We start from the raw sequence: 10047 nt of genomic DNA on the forward strand, positions 1-10047 counted from the left end.
TCAGAACCCTGGCCTGTGGCTAGGACGCTCTGCCCACAGAGCAACTGGGTTGTGTGTCCAGGTCAGGGGTGTAGCTGCCTATGCGCAAATACGCAGTTGCGTACTTTCGGAAAAAGTAACAAAAATAAAAAAACACACATTTTAAAGATGAAATAAAGGTTATCCCTCACATATGCATATCATGAACGTGGTATAGGCTCTGAAAAACTGGCTCCAAAATCGTTAAAATTCAGGAGTTTCCCTCAGGGCTTTGTCTTGCCGGACTCACTGGGGGCCTTGAACGACCCCCCCCCCCCCCAAGATCCCCTCGCCGTAATTTTGCGTACAACTAAAATAGGCCTAGCTACCCCCTGCACGTGGTGGAATGGGGTACCCCTGGCATGCTTGTTTCAATTCATGCTGGGGGCGTCAGGCTATAATACGGAAAACCTGTCCGCAAACAATAGTAGTGCACCGTGTTGGGAAAAAATGCCACGTTCCTCGCACGTAAAGCCCCGTGCAGGTCCGGGTGTTAAAAGAATAAGCCTGCAGCAGCGCTAAGCTTTTCGTATAAGGCGACTAAATAGTGCTCAGAAACCTAGCCGGGGGCTAGGCGCTCTGCCCACAGAGCAACTGGGATGTGTGCCCCAGGTGGAGGAATGGGGTACCCCTGGCGTGTTACATGCTGGGGTTGTCAGGCTATAATACGGAAAACCTGACCGCAAGCCATAGTGGCGCACCGTGTTGGGAAAGATGCCACGTTCCACGCACGTTAAAGAACCCTGTTGTGGTATTCGATAGGAGTAGGAACCTTTGCGCTCCGCCACAGGAGGCTAAATTGCCCGACCTTACCCATCCCCCCTTTTTCCAATGGCAATCAAAATTTGTCGACCCTATTATCCTTGTGACCCATCCTTTTTTTTTCATTTCATGTTCATTTTATCATCCATTTCATGTTCATCGTCTGAATATAGCTGAAATATTGCTGCTCGGACGTTAAACCCCAAAAAGCAGGTGCTATTACACTCCTTATATTTTTGTTTAATTCGTGTGTGTGTGTGTTCCCATTATACAACACAATACAATACTTTTATCAGCACAAACGTATACAGTACACGCCAGATAGAAATATTACATGAATATCCACATAAATTCAAATTCAATAAAAAAAAATAAAAAAAACGCATTTCGCATAAATAAATTTAAGTCCTTCATAACATACTTTCATCAAACTTTTTCATAATAAATAATCATGTTTATTTATTTATTTATTTATTTATTTTTTGATAAGCTACATTTCTTCATTTTTTTCTAAAAGTGACCATGTTTTTTTCATGGATAAAACTTCTGTCCAGTAGATTTTGAGAGGATTTTTTAATGTAATCATATAAAAATATATAGCAGATAAAAACGTCCAAAAAGGACAATAGTTCCAGCATGTGCTAAAGGATTTTCACGAAAATTTGACCACAGATAGGTCTCATGTCGGACACTTTATACCTCTTTCAAAATTTGGTTAAACCTTACGGTTTTAAAGTTATATGCGAAAATCTGCTGTCTGAACCTTTGTTCTATTTTAGTAACGGTGGTCATTTTTTTTGCCAATCAAAATCTGAAGAATAATATTTTGTGCAGGTCAACCTCAGGAACAACCATACCAACTATCATTAAATTCTGTCTTAAAGTTTCTGAGGAGAAGATTTTTGGAAGTAGTGTGGCAAAGTGATTTTATATCAGTGTTTTTATATTGCTGTAAATAGTTTGTGTTTTCACATGAAGTTTGTTCATTTTTAAAAGGTATAGAGTCGCACTTGCCACGTGGTGTTGGAATTGATCAAATTTCATACTGTATTGTCATCGATGTATTTTTATGTTGTAGTTAATATAATTATGTAGTAAACTTATTGTATTGAGCCTTTGGTTTATCAGTGCCTCTGATTTGGTTGCGTAGCAGCTTGAACTATTGATTACTATCTCATCAGTTATGCTTATGATATGCGACACTAGTTAAACTCTTTTGGTAGTATTGATTTTTATTGGGTTCATTTGTCAGGTGGAAATTCTGGCGCAGTTTTTGAATTAGTGTTCACTTTTTATACTGGTTTCGAATTGGACACTTGTATGATTTAGTCCTGTGATTTTCCCTGAGTTCCATATTTTCATGTTGTTGCTCGATCTGGAGTTTTATAATTTATATCTCAAGGTTTGAGTTTTGTACTCTCTATACTAATATGTATATGATTTAATTGTTGAAACTAATTGAACTCTGTATGATATTAAAACTATAAACTATTACATGTATGATAATTTACTCAAACCATTTAGAAATTAAAACTTTAAAAATAATTTTGCATACTTCGTTTTATGCAGCATAGAATGAATTTATATATGAACAGTTTAAACATATGGTCATTTTGTAGAGTTTGGATACACATTTTTATTATGCACATGACTTATCAGAACATTTTCTTGTATAGGTGTATGGTTTAGACCTTGGTTTCTTGTTTTTTGTTTTTTGTTTGTTTTTTTTTTTCATAATATATTTTGGTTTTTTTTTTCCATTTTGATTTTGAGAGTCAAAGGTATATGGACTTGATAGTTTAATAAAGAAGTATAATTATTACATTACCCACACGAGTTATGTTGAGATCTGGAATAAAGTTTAAACCAGATATTATTAACTTACATTTACTTGGTAAGAATTTCTATTTTGTAGTAAATAAACCCTTTTACATTTTTCAAATATGATGTTCAATATGAAAATGAGTTAGAGTTATTTCTCTCAGTACAATAGCTTATATTATTTTATATTTGTTACAGGGTTCATCATTATTTTTGTCAACTGTGATTACAAATAAAGAATCCACTGTTTTGCCGATTGGTATTTATAAAAGTCATCAGTCCCAGTGTTTCAGTAGTATAATCATAAATAACAAATAGAAACGTCAAAAAAGGCCGTATTTCCAATAAATCATCAGATTTTCACGAAAATTTGACCACAGATAGATGTCACCATGCTTCCTGTATCAGAACTGACTAAACCTTATGGTTTTGAAAAAACCTGCAAATGCGGAAAAATGTTTTCTGATTGCTACGTTCTATTTGTAGTAATCGCGGCCATTTTTTTCGAAGGATAAAAAATCGAACTGTAAACTTTGTGCAGTACACCATAAGGAAGAAGCATACCAAATTTCATTAAATTCTGTTTAGTATATCTCCAGAGGAAAAGATATGCTTGAGAAATATGTAGTTACAACAACGACAAGGTGAGCTAAAAAGATTTATAATATAGGCTAAAAACCACTAATTCCACTTTCCATAGGCTTCTATGCTAATTTCACAATATTCAATGGCTTCTCTGGACTTTACCTTAACTTTAACCTGCAGAGGACTATATATCAGCATGATTCTACATATGTCAGCTCACAATCCTCAGAATGGCATGTGGGGTTAGCAGACTTGCAGTGCAGTACTGGTCACCGGAAGTGAAGGGTCTATAAATAGCATGGGAAATCCCAGTGTTTTCACAAGATAGGGGTATATTTAAAAATCATTATGGAGATTAGGCTTCACATCACAAGAAGCAAAATGCACCTATAAAATGTACAGAAATGTTTTTCCTTTCAGAAACTGTTTAAATTTTTTAAATAAGATGAGAACTTTTTTCACAGCACTATGAGGAACAGGGGTAATTTCTGCGTAGGACTATTTTTGCGTACGTTCCAAATGCTCATTGGTTGAATTGGTGGTCTGTAACCTAAATGGTCGGTAGATCGGTTGACATATGTATCTTAATTGTAAGTATATTGATTTTTAAGTTTGTTGCATGTAATGTCATTTGTATTACTACTCCACTGAAAAATTGGTCGGTTTTCACGATCGTATCATTTCGTAATAGAAGGATTAGTTAAACATTTTATAAAATAACATTGTTTTCAAGCTATATCATTTCGCCAAGAAACAATTTGATCCAACGTACAAATATCTTAACTTACAATGTGATCAGATTAAGTATATACACTTCCGTGAAAATAGTTTCCCTGTCACACGGTTCGTGGCTCAGACAAAGTTTCATGAAAAGGAAGCATGCATTAACAGGATAATTAAGAGACTGCCCATGTACCAAGGGCATCTGGTAAATTTTATCCCACTGAGTTATTTGACCCAATGCAATGTTTATTTCATATGCATGTCAAATAGTATCAAGATTTTTTTAAATAGACAATGGATGGCTTAGAAAATGATTTTAAAATTTCATAGAAAGCAAACAAATTCGGCACAAAATAAGAGTTATCTTCCTTTTTCAATGAAATTTCAATGCTTTCTTTATACATGTATATGCATGTAATTTATTTCTCCTTAACCGTTGCTATTAATGAAAAAACAACATCCAATTTTGAGAAAGGATGCATTTGTGATATGAAATGGATGATTTTTTAACCAAATTTGTCATGTGCCACCCACTGCCTGGTTTTTGCATAGATGCCTTCTTAATTGAAAATGAGTTTTAAAAAAATTCATAATATATGCACGAGTGGAGAAAGAACGGTTGAAGATTCAGCTCGTGTGCGGAACCAGCTCCGCACACTCGCCCATGCGTGCGCTCGTTAAATCTGTGCGTTCATGAGTAATTATATTTATGCTGCAATCTCCCTATTTGCGCAAGTAAACCATATTGTATGTTTATTCATAAGGCTTTTATATGCCAATGTCATATTATCACTTTAAGCCATGGCCACTGCTTGTAAGTTTACACGTGCGACTGCTATTGATTGTAATTGAATGCACAATGTGACACACTTTATAAAACCAACCAAGCGTTGACACCATGGGACCATGTTTTGAGTCAAAAGCAAAATAATGTCGTTACTTGTTATAATAGGTAAACCACAGTATATATCTTTATTGCAAAATGAGTCATTTATTTGTAAATAATTAGCACAGTCTGTCCCACTCCAATCGCGAATGGATTAACGAATTTACACCTGTCTACGTCATCTATACTATTCCGCCCATACGGTAGGCGTCACACAGGGAACACAGTATAGAATTCGTATTGGGAATAACCAAGGTTATAGCGCTAATCAAAAGAATGTAATCCAGGGACAAAGACCAGACATGAAAAACAGACATACGCAACAAAGAATATGAAGTAACTAAAATCATGCATACAAAGTAACAAAAGCAAATGAGCAACTCGGACTCCACTAAAAAAACTGGGAGCATGCATCAGGTGCACCGGTAGGGTAAGCGTCCTCTGCTTTTCTAGAAACACCCGCTGATTTAATTGCTCATAAAAAGTCAAGTCCGGGGTAGACGAAAGAGGAAAGGAAAACTATGACACGTTGAACAAATCAGTTTTCAGATGAAAAATCAGATGGATACACCGTAGCGATCCACGAGTTCGTGATGACGACCATAAAACTTCTGTAGTGATGACTTCAATCTTGTAACAACATAACCCTGTTCCAGAAGCCTTTTTGTTAAAATTCTAGCTTGATACAAAAATTCTGCGTAGTTTCGACAGGCTCTGGCATCACGTTTGAGTTGTGATATGAACACTACATATGCAGGTGCTGAAGGGATGTTGCCACAGATGAAAGGAAAGTTGACAATTCTGAATGAAAAGTCATAAAAGGATTCGGCACGAAGCGAGGTAATTGCTTGGCGGGGCATCGTAGTTATCGAATTTCTTCGCCACATCATTTTATTCCTTTTGTGTGAAGTGAAGACACTATTATTGTCTATTTTGGTATCTTATTGATTATGGATAAATTTTCTCCACATATTTTTACTATTTCAACATAAATTTTATGATTCATATTCGTGTTGTGACTTTAGACCGAGATATTTATTTCACAATGTGAATTATTGAACAACAAATACATAGGGAGCATTGGATAAACCACTGCTAACTTTATAATAATCCGTTTGATTTTTTATGATCTATGAACTATGTATGCAGGTCATATAAGCTCTACGTAATGTGCGTTTAGGTACCGTGCTTTACTTAGGATTGTAATGCAATAACTTCACACAAGGACATATAAACTTCCCTTTAGTCTTCATCAGTTAATCTACACCAAGCCTACTTCCTGAATAAAAACTAAAACGAATAGAAAAAATGTCCAAACTAATGAAATCCCATTATAAACGTATTTCCAACCTAACAAGCCTTAACTGCTGTTGTTTTTTTTTTTTTTTGTTTTTTTTTTTTTTTCTTTTTTTAGTCTGTTTTTGTTTGGTTTCTATGTTTTTTGTTTTTTGTTTTTGTTTGTTTTTGTTTTTGTTTTTTTTGTATGCTGTCCGTTTAGTGCTCCCGATGTTGTTTTACCCAATGATTTCTCCTCGTTGTACCTTCGTTACTGCTATACTCTTAACATGCTTACACTAGATTAAACAAGTTTAATTACGACAATGACCTCTAACTTGATTACTAACGTTCAAATTTAAAGTTGGTACATGTAAAACATCACAACACAAGCTCTAATGAGCTTTAGAACCGACATATAGAACAGAATTAAGAATACACGTAAGACACACAAGACAATCGCAACAATTCGGCCAATCTCGGGATTCCAAGCATATAGCCGGTATTGGCCGAGAATGTACCGATTGGCACACAAGACTTACTGCATTAGATAATAAAAAGCAACATAGCAAACAAATAAAAATAGCAACAATTTAAGAAACAGATTATATGTGGCAATGTCACACAATGTTCTACCCTCCTATTACTCTAAAGTCTAAAATTGAACTTAGACTATAGGTAAACTAAGGCTGAAAATAAAACAGATTTCAATAAGCATAACCAAATTAGTATTGATGATGGCAGGTCAGGGAGCATTATAAGAAAGCAATATAAATTAACAAGAACATAAAAAGCACCTATTAAACATGAGATTATGTACATGCGCTGCATTTGTATGAGCTCCATTTAATGCATTAATGAGGCTTTTGAATTTAATGGAAGAAATCTGGGTTCTTAAATGATTGACAGTTTGTCCCATATTTTGCCGCAGTTTGAGAGCTGGCAAACCACTTTTGATCCCAGACTTCTTTCAGTCGACTAATTTTTATATGTCTGTATCATAACTGAAATTATGTGCTTTGCACTCGTAATCACCAACTAGTATCTTCGCATATTGTATCTTATAATCCATCAGTCAAAACCTTTGAAAGTACAACTATCAAACACATGATTCATCCAGAGTTAGTAGAGAAAGGATATTCAGAAAAAGGGGTCACCGGCTATTTGCTAAAATCTGCTAATGATCTAATGATTTTTTGTCAATAAAAATAGAACTACCTGGATATACGACTTTTAAATATTATTGATACCATTGTATCGATGCAAATACATGTGAATGTTTTATATTTTATTTTTATAAGAAATAGTGTTTCAATAGGTCTGGCTTTATTGAGTCGGAACAGATTATGAGATTCTCCTATATTGCCGAGCTAACTATCAAGAATAATGTGGTCAAACATAAGACACATTGGCACAAAACGTCGTTTCTATCTCTCGATACATAGTTTCTTCAATTCGAACAGGACAATACATCTAGAGTTCTCGATTTTTAAAACCATAAATTAAGTTTGTTAAGTCAGATTTCACGCATCACTGTATTTGCAACCATTCCAGTTCTGTAAACTTAAATTGTTTACATCAATTATTTATTTCAAACATTTACAACAGTGGTCATTCGAAGTGTATAAAATCATCTCTAAAGAAAATGTTCATAGTGTCTTTATATGTGTTGAAATAGGCTTTCTTTACTCTTCACAAATATTTAATTAACTGTTATTCAACCAGAAATTAGTAAATCACTTGTATATAGAGTACAAGCTACCCAAACACACTGCTAGATGGTATGATTTAGGTGTAAAGGTGGCTCCTTCAATTAAGAAGCCCATATATATATATTTTTTTTATTTTAGTATGTTGTGCAACATTTTACCCTTATTCCAAAATTGAAAAGATAGTAGGTGGTCACCGGACTCATATTCTCATAAATGCTGACCCAAAACGGGGAATTATGTTCAAATTGAGTACTCATTCCCTGTAGATTGTGTGGTGGCGAGAAGGAAATATACCCACCATTACTAAGAAGGAATAGGCACAGTTTGATGAGGTTGCATCAAAGTGTTACTTTCAACCTTGATAGGAGACGTAGATAGGAAGATAAAAGCAATGAATACGATAATTTATGCAATGGAAAACGAAGTACAAAAAAAGCAGGGAAATCGAACCACAAAATGGAACAGAAGAATGAAAAAGATTGCCCAATTGAGGAAAGAACAACGAAACTCAACTAAGTGCTTCAAGAAGGCAGATATGTACGAACAGAAGACATTAAAAGAACAAAGAAATGTCAACAGGGAAAGGACAAGAACACTCAGAAGTGCAGACAACTTCAGAAAGAACAGAAGAGAAAGGGTTAGAAAGAGATCCCAATTTACAGATAACCCATTCAAACATAATACTCTGAGATAAAAGATCAGGCCGCTTATATTGCCCAAAAGAGGAAGTCGAATGGTATTTTGAGGGTAACCCATAGTGATCAACACAGGGATAAGGATGTTTGAGAACATCACAGATTATACGGCCCAGAAGAGCCAACAACAGAATGTGATATGTCAGAACCAAAGCTGCATGAAGTAATGTCAACTTTAAAGAGGGCAAGGACAGCTTTATCACCAGGCCCAAATTGCATTCCATGTGGAGTATTTAAGAACTGAGCAACTATAGACTGTGGTTTGGAGAAGAAACCGTTTACCAGAAGAATGATTAAAATCTGAAGGATGTTTTTATTCCAAAGGAGGAAGAGTCTAAAGAGCTGAAGAAGTTCAGAACTTCCGTGTAAGTTTTTTTTGCGTGTGGAAAATTTCGCGTTTTTCTTCGAAAACTTTGTCTTGTTTTTTGCGTGACGTAATTTTCACGGCGTACAAAGATAAGACAAAGATTAATAATCCTTTTTATCTTTATAAAAATTTAGCGTGATTTAATTTTCGCGTTCCAACTTTGACCGCGAATATAACCACTTATACGGTAGATCACTGCTTAATGTTGAGGGAAAGATTTGCCTAGTGATCTAAGCAAAGCGTGTCACAACATATTTGCTCAAGAAGACCTATATTGACATCTCAGTTCATATAGGAGTACCAGGAGTACCAGGGCGCCTAGAACACTCAAGAGTTTTAACAAAGTTCTTACAGGAAGCCAAAGAGAACAAACATGTGACTAGATCTGTTCGGCTAATCGCTTATAGAAGTATTCAACACTAGTAGTCCTAACCTTAGAGAAATATCATGTTCCAGCTGAAAGAGTCAGGGAAATCATGCAATACTATTTTAACAACTTTGTATTGGTGTTCATGGTTTTCTCAGCAGCAATGGTCCAGCTTGTAAAATTAGCCGAAAAGATTAGTAGAGTACCTGTAATGTCATCTGGGGTCATTCAACCACCAGCAAAAGTGTTTATGAATGACATGACGATAACAGCCAGGTCAGTTTTGGAAGGCAAGTGGACGTAACAAGACCTGGGAGAGCTTAGAGACTCGACAAGCATGACGTTAATTCAATGTGCCTGATATTGAAGAAAGGTAAGAAGCAGGACAGAAAGATCAAAATCGGAGGCGAGATAATCCAAACAATCAGAGAGAAAACAGTTAAAAGCTTAGGCAAGTGGTTTAGAGATTCCATGAACGACAGAGAAAGTGTGGAAGAAATGGTATCACAGGCTGGAAAGTGGATGAAGATCATTTACAGGTCTGGTTTACCGGGAAGTACAAGGCCTGGTGCAATCAGCATGGTATATTACCAAGAATAACATGGCAACGGTTCATGTATGAAGTACTTTGACCAGAGTTGAAAGTCTAGAAAGGATGTTCAACAGATACTTGCGCAGATGATTTGGGCTTTCAAAGAATGTTATCAGGTTTGGTTTGTACAGCACAAGTTCAAAACATCAACTACCATGGTCTTTCATAATAGAGGAGTTTAAAGTCACCAAAAGCAGACAAATTATGATGTTAAGGGTCAGTAAAAATGACAAAGAGAACGGAG

The sequence above is a fragment of the Perna viridis genome, chromosome 3 (genome assembly GCF_037379345.1).
Source record: "Perna viridis isolate PV_CMFRI_1.1 ecotype Kerala chromosome 3, ASM3737934v1, whole genome shotgun sequence".
Taxonomy (NCBI): Eukaryota; Metazoa; Mollusca; class Bivalvia; order Mytilida; family Mytilidae; genus Perna; species Perna viridis.